Here is a 13,058-nt window from a genome sequence, read left to right as displayed (position 1 = left end):
TGATGTCGACCTCGCATACAAAATAGGTCTGCAAAACCAACAACTTTGCAGAACGTTAGAAGGATATCCGAAGTTGAAGTTAGCTGGCACTGTTTTCTGAATTTTATAATTGGCCTAAATTTATTTCATATTCGTGGTGAAACAATTCTAGAACGCCCCGGAGTGCACCGAACATTGCAATTTTATCGATCTGTAGCAACTGCTTCAAGGTTAAACCCGAACATTAAAACTATATATCTACAGATTTGACGAATGTCCTTTACGCTGTTATAAAGTTATTAACGTCAATTTATTTTATAACATTTTAAATATTTATGAATTAAATTTATTTCCGTTAATGCTCACCGTCGCGACGGTTTCAACTCAGTTTTATTGGAAAGTTTGTTTTTTTATGCTTATGTGTAGTGTGGGAATGTTGAGTTTGTGTTATGGCGGTTATGGGTGATGAGTTTGTTGTGTATGCGTTTTGTATGTATGGGCGTTTCCTCTCCAACTTCTTATTGAATTTTGGGACGGACCGAATGCTGAGGGTAATGATAAACGTCTCAACGTCCAAATGGCAGGGTTTCCACCAATTGTTTACGGTATTAGTCTTAGTATCAATTTGCGATCGCATCGGGCGGGATTCGAATCCGAGCCCTCCTGCATGACAGGCGAGTGTTCTACCAAAGAACTACCGATACATGTTACGGTGCGAAGAAAATTATAAGCTCGGCTTAAGCGGAATAGTATATTAATAATTTTTAAAGTCTAAATTTTTACGTATGAAAATTTAAAGGTCAAATCTTGTTTTAGCGCAGTCAGCAGATAGACCCGTGGGTGGTTCACCTAGTTAGTTTTTGTTAATTTATTTCGTTTTTCAGTCGTATATTTTTATCTATTGTGTGTTTAGCCTATTTAGTTTTCAAGCGTAATCGTTCATTTATGAAGAAAATTATGTTGGTCTGGTTTTAAACTGGGTCGTCATTCCTTCGTAATTTATTTGAAACGTTTTCTCGACTGATTAAGATGTTTAATGCATTTCATCAATTGGGTTCGTTTGTTTTTATTTATAAAGAGCCCTAACTATTCCGTCTACGGTCATTTATTGATATACGAGCTGTCGTTTAGTCAAGTGGCTTTCTATGCTTTGTGAATGGTAAGTTTTTCGCTTCTTTTTATTGGTGCGGATATTTGGACATCTACGATTCCTAATTCAGTCATTGATTTCCTGGGTGTGCGAGATATTGGAAATTGGACGGTATTGGTCTTTTTCATGCGGTATGTGTCACAACGGTAATAGTTAGTGTAGGAAGCTGTTGGCTCGCGTGACATGAAGGGCTTGGCACCACCCTCCTACGCATTGTAAACTGGCCACCTGTTTAAAGGCATTATACGTCGCTAGATCACTTGGGCCTAAGGTGGTGCTTTGGGTATTAGCCTAGATGAACGTCAACAGGAAGTGTACGAGTCGTAAACTACCAGATGTCGAACATAGCTATTCTACGGTATCTTCAACAAGGGCGAGTGTTGAAATAAAATGAGCGTTAAAGTATTTCGTAAGCGAGAAAAATACAATTACCCTCTGTAGATATTTCGTTCATTAAAATTTGCTTCGTATTATATTTAACTGATAAACTTGTTCTGTAAATAGGGTAAAATCCAATATTATTGTGCATTGTTTTAGTACGTCTAACTCACTGTTGTAACTACTTTTAATTTATATAATTCTGAATAAATTAAACTTGGTTGTTTCGTCTCAATTATTTTTATTAAAATTAAAATTTTATACCGGGCGGGATTGAACCGGGATTACGTTTTTAGTAAATAACTCTGAATTGCAGAGATAAATCTTTAAGGGTCATCTCGAGAAATTAATACCAGTAGGGACAAGTCTTCCGAGAAAAGGTAAATTTTGGCTTGCCAATTTGTTTTGTTAAAAAGTTTTCGCGAACGGCCTAGAACCTGTAAAGGTTTCGTTTAGAGCCACGGTGTAATATTGTACTACTGCGCCCGTAACTGTAGAATGACTTTCCAAAACTGATGTTCAACGAAAAAACCATCTATCTCAAACGCTGGCTTCGTTGACTCTCTGCTAAAATGTTTTAATTTTGTTTTTAAAGTCTACGCGTTTTTTCAAGTTTACTTCTCGGTGGGGATCTTTAATTTCAGTACTCAGATCGTTTGTGTAATAGCTTTCGCCTCTTTAGCGCTACGGTAGGCGTGATCTCTTTTATTAGTCATTTATATTAAGGTTATCATTTGGTGTTTTGCGGGTGCTGGCAATGTTACGACTTTGTAGTTGGACTGGTTAGTTAATATGTATTGGTAAGCACTTGTTTTTATTACATTTAATTATTATACAGGGTGTTAACTTAAAAACGATACAGAGCCAATTACTTAAAATGTGTTTTAGGTAAGAATGTGAAATTTGCAGGTTACATAGAGGGTGCAGGAAGACAAATGACAATGAAAATTACAATGACCTTGAACCAGGTTTTCAAGGTCATTAAAATTTTATCTCGAGAACCATTAGGATTAGAAGAATGGTTCCAATTAAAAATGTGTTCTACGTTTAATTTAAAGTCTAAACAGCTGTGATCCGATCTAATTTGACCAATGAGAAGCCAAGAAATGTTAGACCAAAAACCATAAGGTCATGTGATATTCTAATCAAGACACGACATTTAACGGCTTATAAATCGAAACCTAATGGATCAAAATTATCGTGACACTCTAAACTGATTTGGGGAGTTCAAAATTTGTAACTTATGATGGCCTTGAAACATTAGTTCAAAGTCATTCAAAATTTATCTCGAGAACCATTAGGATTAGTAGAATGGTTCCAATTATAGAAAAATGCCCGCAAAGGTTTTTTAAGTCCAATTACATTTCACCTGAGGTAAATAAACCAATAAAACTCCAAAATAAACGTTAATTAATTGTTTTAAGACGGAAATCGCCTTCAGTGACGTCAAGTTTGACCACATAGAAGTAAAATAATCCGTAATTTTCTTATTTCCTGTATGAAAGAGTGTTTTTTAAAGCCTGAACAGTGTGTTCTCTTAAATTCTTGGTCCATGTAAAGACTCACTTACCCTATGCCAATATGTCGTCTATATTGTCATAAATGTTTGACATTTGTAGCGTTTTAGAGAAGACGATGGAAAAGCCTATATTATGACGTAGACTAAGGGAGTCATCACCATTTGGGTCACCAAAGATATGCCCATATGCTTTATTACAATTTAGGAAGGTTATCCTAAAGTAACGCAGTAACCAGCAGTATATAGAGCTGACTCTGTTAGGGAATGATTTGAAAATAAGAAACTTCTTAAAAACAATGAATAAATTGCGACCATGTTTGACCAATATTCTATGCTAGGATTGATGGGTTTTTTTAAATGTCATTTTGGAACATTTTTATATCCGACCCTTATCTACTTAAAATCGATGCTTGTCAATTTATATACCAAATATAGTTTGTTTCCTTCTTCTGAAAAATAATAACAATTAGAAGAACCAGCATAGCCAGAGGAATATTGTTTCCTGTAGTTTCTTTGATTAAAGAAAACAGAAAAATACTGATAAAATATTTAGCCCTTCCAAATAAAAGTCGATATAAATATGCAACAATTATTAATTATAGTGAAAATAAAATTACCGATTTTCTTATCACTTAAATCATGTAACACATCAATGTGTAATTGTCATTTTCATTTAAACCCTATTATTATAGATAAATTCAACGACGGTAAAAGTTTGCTGATTAATGTAAGATAAAATATGCGAGCTTGTTACTTTATTAATTATTATAATTTATCTAACTGAAATCATTAAAAATTTAATACTTAACATTTTACAAACAAGGGACTATACAGAGGTGTAAAATGTGTAGTTATTAAGTTAGGTTACGCGTTATAGGAACTTACTAGAATGAATTAAATTACAAACTTTAGAGGTCAATATTTAGCAAAGCTCTTCAAAGATCTTCTTTTATTTCTTATGAATTAAGAATTTGCAATTAAGTTTAAGATAAAACCCGCTGTAGCTATTTCGAAAACTGTTTTGGTAAATTTCGCTAAATATCAATAAACCTAAATTTTAAAGTAAAATTCTTTTACGATTATTTGTAAGTTAAAAGTAAAGATCCTTAAGTAAGTCGAACCGAATTATAACTGACAGAAGCAGATAGCCCTTTAACAATAGTTAATAAAGCAGTAACGAACAGAGTTAACGGCATAGAACACTTTCCTAATTTGAGTTGTCATTTAAAAACAAGATGTGTTATTTCAAAAAGAAAAATATGGATTATTTATTAAAACCTTTAAATTTAATTTACTTTACAAACTTAACAAAGTAAAACTTACAACTTTAAATCAGAATATCTATAAACCAGATAACAAAATGCCATATCTTCAAATCGTTTCGTTTTTATACCATTGAATTTCCCATCGAGATTACGAAATGTTTACGCAGAATTCGCTTACAACTTCAGAACTAGGGTGCGAAATCTCAAAAAAATCTAAATTTAGTTTTTTTTTGAGATTTTGATTATGATCCCGTCTTTGCCGAACTTAAACGTTGCTGAATCATGGACAGTAAATTAAGGGGACATGTTTTCGATACCCTTCCACAACGCATTTTATTGCTCCCCGCGTATCAATCAGCTCGAGAGACTCCGAGGGTATCTTGCAAGGTCCAGTGGCGGACTGACCATAGACTGGGCCTTCCCGATGGCAGGTGGGCCCCATGTTAAGTTTGGTCAGTTGGCCCCCTTAAACTTTACACAATATTCCAACCAAACTTTCAATATTAAATTATAATATCACTCAATAAAACTACCAAGCTGTGCTCTATTTTATACGGCGTCTCCCTATGTGCTCTCAAGGAAAATGACCGTGGCCAAGCTCACCGGCTCGTATATAATGCCCACTCTGGGCCCTTTGTTTCGTCCCACTCCGCTGGGTTTCGGAACGTTAATTACTCCGACGCTGATTAAACGGTTCTACTCGAGGGCGACGTCCTCAACGCCTTTTACATGATTCGCCGAGATTGCTTCCTTGAGTGTGTGTATAAGGAGCTCCCCGAAATTTACTCTTTTTGCACCAGTTCTATAGGTGTTCTACGCATCTCTCCTTAGGCGATTTGCTTATACCGTTTGCGCATGGCGTTCAACAAGGCGATCCATTGCGTTCGGCTCTTTGCTGCATTGTCGTCCAAAAGGTGGCCTCTCGCATGACCTTAGAATTGAACACTGGGTATCTGGACGATTCATCGCTGGGTGATAGCCCCAACGTTGTCCTTAATGGCCTCGCTGTTCTAAAGGAGCTGTCATTCGATGTGGCTCTCGAGCTAAATCCGCCATAATGCGAAATCCTCGTACTTTATCCGAGCGGCTTTGACGAGGACTATTTTAAATCTGTTATTAATGCAGCAGCCCCTTGTATTAAAATTGTGGATTGTTCAAGGTACATCCTATTGGGTGCTCCTATCTCGGTTGAGGAATACATCCCGCCTAATTATAAAAACCGAGGCTTTGAAGGTAATGACTATGAATCTCCAGCAAGTGTCGGCACACAACGGGTTTTTTTTTTTGAAAAACTCTTGTGGCATTAAAAAGAAGGCCCCCTTTCCTTTGACGATACCCTTCACTCGGCTCTTCAGATTGTCATAAACACTTTATTGGACGAACCTTTTATCTTATCTCTCTAGCGTGGCGGCTTTAGTGCGCGACATTCTTCCTTGCACCTTAATTGGTCAAGACCACGTTTTCAACGAAGCTCTTCCGCATTGGGAATGCCTTACGGTGGCGAAACCCCTTCCCCCGACCAACAGGTTTATCAACGCTCATGGGAGTACCCCGTTTCCAGTCGCACTCTCTCGAGCCCAACGGAACGCGCCTCTTGCGACCGCGTTTAAGTTCGACTCCTTTCAGTGCATTCAAAGGATACCAGCGCCTGGCGGAACGCGCTTCCTTCTCCATCTCTGGGCACCGATCAAGACGACGATTCGTTTAGAATCGCCATCGGTCTTCGTTTGGGAGCCCATATTTGCGTTCCGCACACCTACAACTGTGGTGCCCATGTCGTCTCGTCCGGGACCCACGGCTTAAGTTGCAAAAAAAAGCGCTGGTCATCTGTCCTGCCACGCCGCCGTCAACTACATTGTGAAACGCACCCTCGTATACGCTGGTGTGCCCTGAGTTCTTGAGGTTTCTGGTTTTTCGCGGGATGACGGCAAACGCCTCTATGGCATGTCCCGTGTCCCGTGTTCGGTGGTAAATCTTTAGTTTGGGATTTCACGTACACCGACCCTTAAGCTCCATCGTACCTGGTTTTATTTTCTGCCGCCTCTCTCTGGGCTACCACCCAGGCTGGATTGAAGTAAAACATCAAGTATTCTGGCCTTAGAAATCGTTTCTAGTTCTGCGCCTTCACAATAGATTGAAGAAAAGTAACATTTCTTATCGCTAAAGACCTACTCGTCTCCAACCAATATGAACCTCAACCCAAGGCTAGGAACCTCGTGTAGATATTCGTCGAAATAGCTTGTAGAAATTATAACTTGCTTTAAGACTTAATCGCCACCTAAGAATATATACTGCATTGCCAAAATTAAAATTTAATATTTAGGCTGATCATAAAATAAATACCAAACAATTAAATAAATGGCACGAAAATTGAAAATGGCAAGGAAATCGAGTGTTCAAATACATAGTGTACATTCTGGAAGTGGCACTATTTTAAATTGATAACACTTATTGGTTAAATCTACTTTTTTGCGCTTTCCTCAACTCTTCTTTCGAAGAAGGGTCTACCATTCCTTTGGTAGCATGAATGCGCTTTGGATTGTCTTCAGGTAGTTCCGAAATTTTTTCATTGAACCCTTTATGTAACTATATTTTTGTAATTTGCAACTAAAATCATGTTCTGCAATCAAAACTTTTATAAGAATTAACCTATTTTACTTTTAAGTTTGCTCTTTTTTGAAAAATGTCCTCCAACAGGTTGTCAATATAAGTGTATTCCTTAGGCTCTAGGACTGGAACGATGTAATGTGCTTTCCTTCTTTTGGCAAATTTTAGTTTTATTCATTAAATTTCTAATTTAGACCAACATATTTTTAAGAAATGCCCAGCAAAGCTCTTTCTTTTGCGTCCGCATTTCAAATGATTTCATACTACTAAAACAATATTAAAAAAATAATTATCATAATTATTCCGGTTTTTACAACTGCTATATAAGGTGTCCCAAAAGTCTATCCTCCCACGCCGATTTTTCCGAAAACTAATATTCTGATTGAAATGTGACAAAAGACGTATACTATGAATACAGTCATTCTTAATTAAGTTTCGCTGAGTAGTTCCGACGTGGTGACACCTGTTTTAAACTTATTCATGGCAACGTATGCCGACTGAGAAACCGTTGAACCATGCGTCGCGTATTGTGAATAATGGTGCGAGATTCCTTTCAATCAATGAAGCGATTCTGAAGTTAAAGACCGGTTTATCATTTGTCCAGTGGATTTGACGCTATGGGCCAAAGGCGTAACACACAAGCAATTAATTTAATTAATTTTTAGTTTCTTTTCCATAATTTTATTTTGTCAGTCTTTATCAGGTCTTAAAGTTTTTAATCGCTTGCCCGATTGAAGTTAATCTTGCACCATTATCCTCAATATGCGGCGCGTTGTTCAGCGGTACCGCACTCGGCGTACCTTTATATTAAACAAGTATAATAAAGCGGCATATAATGTGAAACCACTAAGCGTCGAAGCGAAGGTTTTATTTTGCTAGTTAATGAATTCGTGCATCGAAATTCATAGTTTAAGTCTTTTGTAATATCTCAATCAAAAAATATAAGGGTTGAAAACTTATGAAACAACCTATATTTTAAATTAACATAGCGCACCCAAAAGCAAAACGTTTTAATGAATACATTAATACAAAACTATAGTGCGTTTCTATAAATCCAGTATGACTAAAGAAAATGGTACGAATAATTTGAACATACCAAAACGCGTCATATTTTATAGCATTCGTTTTGTAGAACGTAGCTAAAGTTTTCGTAATAGCCCATGTTATTGATGACGTATGGGCGCTTCTCAAACTTATGAAGAGCATCAAATGGCTTGGAATTTGGTGCGATCCAATCATGTTCTTCAAAGTGCTCTGGTATAAGATCGTCGTGGGCACAAGCTAGTAGACCATCGATCGTCATTGCACTTATCCACTGGTAGCGGTTACACACGTGTTGTAGCAGACTAAAACAAAATCCCTAAGAGCACGTACATTAAGTCTAAGTAATTACATTCACAATAATGAATATATTACATCCATGTATTGTTTGTCTCCTTTCCTTTTTTTGGCACACCACCAAATGTGTGTGCGAATAAGGGGCGCCCAGTGAGCCAATACTCCAAAACCCTTATTCTGAGACATCTCAATAAGTACATTCAGATTACTAACAAATTAATAATATATATATTCAATAAACAGGCAGTAGCGTAGCGATGAGAGGGCAGAAATTCATCCGCCCCGGGCGCCAAAAACTGCTTGACGACCTTTTTGGTCAAGAAAGTCATCAGTCGTTCCCTTCTAACTTACGAGGAAATCGAGGCCGTTTTGAATTTACCACCCCTTACGTACACGCATTCCGAACTTGAAGGTGAGACCCTGCTGACCCCTGGTCACTTTTTGATTGGTGGACGAATCACTTGCCTTCCTTCTGGTGTAGCAATTGATATTACGAACGTTCCTAAACCGGACGATTTGAGACGAAGGCCTAGATATCAGCAAGGGCTGCTCACACATTATTCGAGTTGATGGAAAAGGATTATCTCCTTCAGCTCCAATCAGCGCATAAATTAAAAGTGCGTGAAAACCAGGATACAATGGCCGTTGGAGATGTGGTTCTCGTATATGACGAACGTCTACCGAGACAAATGTGGAAAAACGCACGCGTCACAGAAGTAAAGATAATACGCTACGGCATTGTGTTCATGCGAACTGAAACTTGGTACGGGCGGTACAATACATAGATCAGTCAATCAATTGTGCAAGAAGGAGATTCCATATAGAACATTCTTGTAATGAACTGTTGTACCTAGTTCATGGTGATGAATTTGTCGTAAACCGACAATAGATGGTAGTAGCTCTGCAGGTTTGGGATAGACTTTTTACCGGAGAGGTCAGCATTTCGACACATTTTGCAATAGTGTGTCAGAATTTATAGCCCGGTGTACCAAGAAACAGAGACCATACCACCGTAGGTCTATCATCATAGTGCCCTACGCCAGCGTCCACCTAGCCCGGACAGGTGACAAATCCAGCGTGGGAAGTAGTATCCTACTACTGCTGCTAGCCTGATGTGGGGTGGCGGGCTTCCGTATGAGGGCATGGTGGTCCTGTTTCCCGGCCTGTTGGAGCCCACATGGATATCTGGTGCCAGCTGTGCTGGGTTATGTGGACCGCTGTGTGCCCGTCGTTCCCCTTTAGGAGCTCTCTGCAAAGGGCATGGCTCTTTAAATACGTAGGTAGGGTGTTGGCTGGAGCTGCTATAGCATCCCTTCTCTATCCCACAGCTGTGCGCAAAGTGGTGGTTGGTCGTCCCATTGCTGCGCCTTTAGTTGGGATGAGTGGCTTGCGTCGAGGGTGAGGCCATCAGAAGTAGGGTTTTACTTGTGGATGCTTTCGTAGGGCATTCTGATGAGACCACCGGTGTAGTAGGCTGTTTGGTCGCTTAGCATTGCTGTACGTTCCCTTTTGTTTTATCTATAAAACTGTTATTCTCATTCAAAATTCAATTAAATTTAAACCAGTGTAATTCCTTAAAAGCGCGCGCCATATTCAAAATTTCAGTCTTAAACGTTCTCCCACACATAATACGAGTTTTAACAGGGGTTGTTCTGATTCACCCTTTGTATTTGTGTTTCTTAAAATTGATCTTCTGCTACAGAGATATCTTTGCCTGTTACCGTCTGAAAAATATGTTGGCTGAATTTGTAAGTCACTCACTTAGAATTTTTTCGGCAGGTCAGAATTATCCATCTGCGCTACAACTGGTTCCAGAATGTTAATTTATTTTTACAGAACTGAAAATTTCAAGTCAAGTAATATTTTTCAGTTAACATAATTGTCAGAAGATGGTCACAGATGATCAAGTGAGGCTGGGAACAGTGACAAGAAAGAGGAGGAAAAGTACAGGTAGAAGGTACGAAACGGATGGTACGTCCAAGTGCAGAGCTGCCAGCTTAATATGCTAATTTGTGACCCCCACTTTATTCGCTGGTCTATTTATTTAATTAACCGAAATAAATAGGCAACTGCAGATACTAAACTTTTGAGTTAGTTTATGTTAATTTTACTTTAAAATTTTGACAATTTGAGATAAATTGAGTTCGGCTATGCAATTAAGTTGTGAAGAATTTCAATAGAACTTGGATCACGCATAAGGCAACTCAGTTACATATTAGTTAAATTAATATCGGCATTCATTGCGTAAAACAAAGAGAACGTTTAAAGTCATTGCTTAGAGAAGATTTAACAACAGTCCCACAATATTCAAGAATTTGTTGCGAGCTCAATTTGTAGTTCGTCTGATAAAAAAAAAGTGCTTCATCATCAAATCTCAAGGGTTGAATTTTCAGTCAACGAAGAAAATATCAGCGAATTGATAGTAAAACAAGTTGGCAAGCCTCTCCTCGTAAGAGTTTTCCGGTGATAGTTTTTATTTTTAATGCAGCGACATGAAAGGCAATCATGGATCAGCGGTCAAAAATCCATCTGTTGAAAATATGTCCGAGGTTCGGTTCCTGGCCACGACCAAATTTTTATTAAAATATTTGATTGATTTTAATTTTAATTTATGAATTTTAAAAATATTATCAAATAAATTGACTTTAATACTTTTATAAAAGCGTAAAGGAAAACGGACTTTCGCGAGAGCTGTTTTTATAAATATCGTTGTAGCGTAATATGTCTCGGTGGTTCTTTAGGCAAGGATTCAAATCCCGATCCCCGGATTTGTTTTTACTCAACGAAATTATTTAATTAGAACATGAAATATCGTTATATTTACTTAAGAATCAAAATGAAAAACTGTTTTAACTATTAACATACGCTACCGCTTAAGCTGAATTTTTTTTAAGTGAAGCGTAATAATTTTCGGAAGTTCTATAGAAGAACACACGGCTATCAAACAAGGAGGTTGGTGTTCAAATCTCACCCGACATTTACGTACTTTAATTGTATACGTTGAACATTTGGTGGAAGCCTGGTCATTTGGATGCTTTGACATTTAAAGTAGCTATAAGCATTCGGTCCATCCCGAAAGTCAATAACTAGTAGCTTTTGCAAATTGACAATAAGACGTATACCGTGAACATCTGGTGTAAACTTTGTCATTTGGAAGCTAAGACGTTTAACATAACCCTTAGCGCTTGGTTCGTCCCAAAAGTCAATAACTAGTAGCAGACGGAGTATAGAAATACGAAACCGAACCATGCGCCATGTCACACAAACTACACGCACTAACATACACCATAATATACTGAAACAACACATACAGGGTCTTTTTTTTTGCTCGGAAAAGTGTTTTTTTTTTCAAAAACTATTTATAGTACCGATTTCAAATTTGGAAGGTCAATTCTCTATACCGGGGGACATCAGTTTGAGAAATTTGAGCGTTTTCGGTAATGTTTTTCACCAATTTTGAAAAATTATTTTTCGACCACTAGAGAGAAGGGTGACTATCCGGTGATTGAGAATTTCATTCTCAATCACCGGATAGACACAAAGCTGTAGCTTGGCTCCCGCCGTTCACCCGCGCCTCTCCCGTTCCTCCCCCACCCGCGCCTCTCCCCCATCTCAATCACCAGAATTTCTAATCACCAGAATTTCTAATCACCAGATTCCCCCGTTCACCGGTTGCTGTCCCCCAAACCCCATTCACTGGATACTTTATCTCTCGTTCACCAGCTCCTTTCCCCCATTGCTTTCATCCCTTCTAATCACCAGTTGCTTTCCCCCATCCCCATTCTCCAGAATTAGTTTTCCTCGTGCAGATATCTGGAGATTAGATTTTTACCCGTTTGCTTATCGCTTCTGAACCCCTTAATTTCTAATCTCTAGGTAATAAAAACAAGAAATATACATTTCCAATTTTATTTTACTTTTAATTACATGATTGCGTAAAACAGGTTCTAATATTAGACCGACAATATAAATAACGCGTTTAAATCGCATTTTATCAATATAAAAAAAATTAACTCGATCTTCGTAAGGAATATGTACAATTTCATTTAATGGGCTGAAACGAACTACCTTCTGCAAGTGCGGATTGTATAAATAATTTTATTAAAAGTTCTACCTCACCACGTCTGACCGGAATAGATATGAAATCGTCATCCTCCAGTGCCGCTGCCCTTGGTGGTGCCGGGATCTCCCATTCTTGCGAAAGGTACTTTTTTCCGATGGTGAATTATCCCTCGACGGACAGTGTGGAAAGAATCAAGTATGTTCCCATTCTGGTACGTCTCCTGATTCCCATCCTTCTAATACGCCGTGGCACTTGTAACATCGTACTTCATCGCCCCGCTGAATATAGTAGAATCCAGCCTTCGCTAGTTGTTCCTTAGTAACGTGCGGATTTCTCCAGTGACGAAAAGTTTCAAGTCGATACGCTTCGATGTCCATACTGTAAACTGATAGTTTCTATAAGCTATTGTCAACATTCTTAAGCCTAATTGGTTAAGCCTAAATTTCAATAAATGTTTTTCTATTTATTTTGGTTAGACTCTATGACTATTTGACTAGAATCTAAGTCTATTTACTTCAATTTAAACAAGGCCTAATTTCCCTCTACAGTAAAATAATAAAGTCACTTACTTTTACGGAAATCCTGAAGCCTTTGCCTGTAAATAGAGTCGAGAAGGCGGGGAACGGAGCGCGAAAATCTACGTGTCTCTTCTCGATGAGGTCCAGGAACTAAAAGAACGCTGAGTCGTATATCTAGAGATCAAATAACACTCGAAACTTCAAGTAAATCCTGATTTCTCATTGGTTGAAACCAATTGAT

This window comes from Leiobunum rupestre, chromosome 2, assembly GCF_980474605.1.
Source record: "Leiobunum rupestre chromosome 2, qqLeiRupe1.1.hap1, whole genome shotgun sequence".
Taxonomy (NCBI): domain Eukaryota; kingdom Metazoa; phylum Arthropoda; class Arachnida; order Opiliones; family Sclerosomatidae; genus Leiobunum; species Leiobunum rupestre.
This window is presented reverse-complemented; position numbering follows the sequence as displayed.